We start from the raw sequence: 3,450 nt of genomic DNA, 5'->3' as shown, positions 1-3,450 counted from the left end.
TCAGCAGGCGGAGTTCATTGTGGTTAAAGGCCATAGAGAGCCGTTGCTAGGAAGGGAGACAGCCATGAAACTGGGAGTTTTAAAAATAGGCGCAGATGTCTCAGCTGTGGTAGATGTAAGACAGCTACTAGAACAGCGGTATCCAAAGGTGTTCCAGGGAGTAGGAAGGCTGAACACAAAACAGATCAGTTTGTATATCGACCCACAAGTGAAGCCTGTGGCCCAGCCACTCAGGCGTATACCATTCAAATTAAGAGGGGCAGTAGAGGCCAAAATAAAACAATTGAGGGACATGGACATTATCGAACCTGTAACTGGTCCCACCCCATGAGTAAATCCTGTGGTTATTGTACCAAAAGTGGATAAGGATGTAAGATTATGCCTAGACATGAGACGAGCAAACCAGGCAATAGTGAGGGAACGATATCCAATCCCCACCGTTGATGATACTCCAAGGTATGAACGGCTCGACGGTGTTTAGTAAGCTAGACCTGAAATGGGGTTATCACCAGCTAGAACTAACCCCTGAGTCACGAGAAATCACAATGTTTGCAGTACATAACGGAGTATACAGGTACAAGAGGCTGATATTCGGTGTATCTTCAGCTAGTGAGCAATATCAGCACGAGATAGCTAATGCCTTAGCTGGAATAGAGGGTGTTGAAAACATCTCAGACGACATTATCGTGCATGCACACGACCAGGAAACGCACGACAGACGCCTGCACGCTGTCATGACCAGACTAATGGAAAGTGGACTGACACTAAACTCAGAGAAGTGCCAATTCAACATGGACCGATTGATTTTCATGGGAATCCTGTTGTCTGAAAAGGGCATCGGACCAACAGCAGAGAGAGTGCGAGCAGTGGCAGAAGCTCGGGAACCAGAGAATGCTACAGAGGTGAGGAGTTTCTTGGGACTCGTTGGGTACAGTAGCAGATTCATCCCACAGTTTGCAATGCTATCAGAGCCACTGTGACGCCTGACGAGAAAAGACACACCATTTAAATTTGGATCACAACAGAGACAGTCATTCAGTGCACTCAAGGAAGAGTTGGCCAGAGCCGGCACTTTAGCATATTTTGATAAGGACGCACCAACCAAGGTGATAGCAGATGCCAGTCCTGTAGCTTTAGGCGCAGTACTAGTTCAGGACCAACAGGGACAAGAGGTGCCAATATGCTATGTAAGTCATAGTTTAACAGACTGTGAGAGGAAATACTCTCAAACAGAGAGAGGCCTTAGCTCTTGTATGGGCTTGTGAGAGGCCGCATCCATATGTGTATGGCCGAAAATTTAACTTGGTAACTGACCATAAGCCATTACAAGTGATATACGGCCCACACTCTAAATCCTGTGCCCGTATAGAGAGATGGGTACTTAGATTACAGCCGTGCGATTTTAAGGTGATACACATTCCAGGCAAGCAAAACATTGCAGACCCACTGTCACGATTGCTGGGGGAGACAGCAAGACAGGAGAGACATTCTCATGGCTCAGATGAATACGTGAGATTTGTAGCTGTGAGTGCGACACCAAAAGCACTCACTACTAGAGAGGTGGAGGAAGCCTCTGCTACCGACCCAGAGCTGATTGAGGTACGGAAGGCAATCACAAATGGACATTTTGAGAACTGTAAAGCTTATGCAGCAATTGCAAACGAGCTGTGCGTAGTGGGGTACCTAGTTCTTCGGGGAACATGCATCGTGCTACCCACAGTGTTACATGCACAAGCCCTGGTGTTAGCACATGAAAGACACTTGGGAATAGTTGGAACAAAGCAACATCTCAGAACCAAGGTTTGGTGGCCTGGCATGGACAAGGCAGCTGAAAAACACTGTAAAGCGTGCCATGGCTGTCAGATAGTAGCCAGATCCGACCCACCTGAACCGTTGAGACCAACACCATTACCAGAGGGCCCCTGGCAGGATGTAGCTATAGACTTACTGGGACCCTTGCCATCCAACCACTCCATTCTTGTGGTAGTTGATTACTATAGTCGCTACTATGAATACGACATCATGACCTCCACAACAACAGAGAAGGTTATTGATAGTTTAGAGTCAATCTTCAGCCATCATGGTTTGCCAATCACCTGCAAATCTGATAATGGTCCCCAATTCAGATCTGAATTATTCAAAGAATACTGTGAAAACAACGGGATCAAACACCTGAAAACGACAGCAAAATGGGCTCAGGCTAACGGAGAAATCGAGCGCCAGAATGCATCGCTGATGAAGAGAATCAGAATTGCTCAGTCAGAAGGACTAGATTGGAAACGTGAACTTAGAAAATATGTGACTGTTGACAGGAGCATTGACCATGCCACGACAGGAAAGAGCCCGGCAGAGCTGCTCTTTAAACGAAAAATGAGAGGAAAGCTGCCAGACATCACAGAGTCGCGCGCAAACATGAAAGTACGTGATCGGGACGCAGAACAAAAAGGCAAGTCCAAACTGTATGCAGATGAACAGCGGAGAACACAATACTCAGAGGTGGAAGTTGACGACACGGTGCTGGTACGGCAGGACAAAGTGGACAAGTTCACCACTCCTTTTAATGCCACACCCCACAAAGTTTTGAGTAAAACAGGGAGTCAAGTAGTAGTAGAATCTCCAGACGGAGCACGCTACTCGAGAAACACTATGTGAAGAAATACAGAACCAATGGACCAAAGGAGACACTCCATGAGCAGGAGGAAACACAAGGGACTGAGGACAGTATAGTAGACCCTGACACACATACCACTGTGACACAGGCAATACCCACTGACAACAACATGTCAGACATACCCAATACAGCCAGACCTCAAAGGGTTAAAAGAAAACCCCAAAGACTGTCTGATTATGTCACAACATAAACTGTGCAAGAACTGCATGGGTGATGCTAAATGTCTAAACCTGGGAATTATTTAGTTGTGTGGTAAGACACAAGTTTGTAAAAAGTTTATAAACCAAATAAATTATGCTGTGTTATTGTAAGCAACTGTTATTAAACTGCAAGTTTGTTTCCAAGGAAAAGGGGGATGTCGTTTATTGATTGTGAGTTTGACACCAGTCAATACGGTAATTTAATGTGCATTGCATTATGGGAATTACCCAGAAAAACGGCAGTCGGCCATTTTACGCAATAAAGTGAACATCGCAGTTATAAGCCTGTCTGCCTGACTCTGATTTAATTCGACGTATCTACATGCTTGATTGAACACATTAAAGCATAGATACAACAGGCAGGAACGAACAAGGAGAGTTATGCCATCACTGGGAAAAAAATGAAAAGCGCATTGGGATTTGGTGAAATGTGGCATATCAAGAAGTTGCTGATATATTGGTCCAAAATTTGTTTGTGTACTACGTGTGGTAAATGATTAACTGAGCAATACCGGAGCAAACTAACCATTCAGACCTGAGGGTGCTAAAGGTCAATTAGGTTTTTCAAGAACTTATCTC

This window comes from Somniosus microcephalus, chromosome 13 (assembly GCF_052327205.1).
Source record: "Somniosus microcephalus isolate GS21.2 chromosome 13, FLI_Smic_1.0, whole genome shotgun sequence".
In the NCBI taxonomy this organism is placed as follows: Eukaryota; Metazoa; Chordata; class Chondrichthyes; order Squaliformes; family Somniosidae; genus Somniosus; species Somniosus microcephalus.
This window is presented reverse-complemented; position numbering follows the sequence as displayed.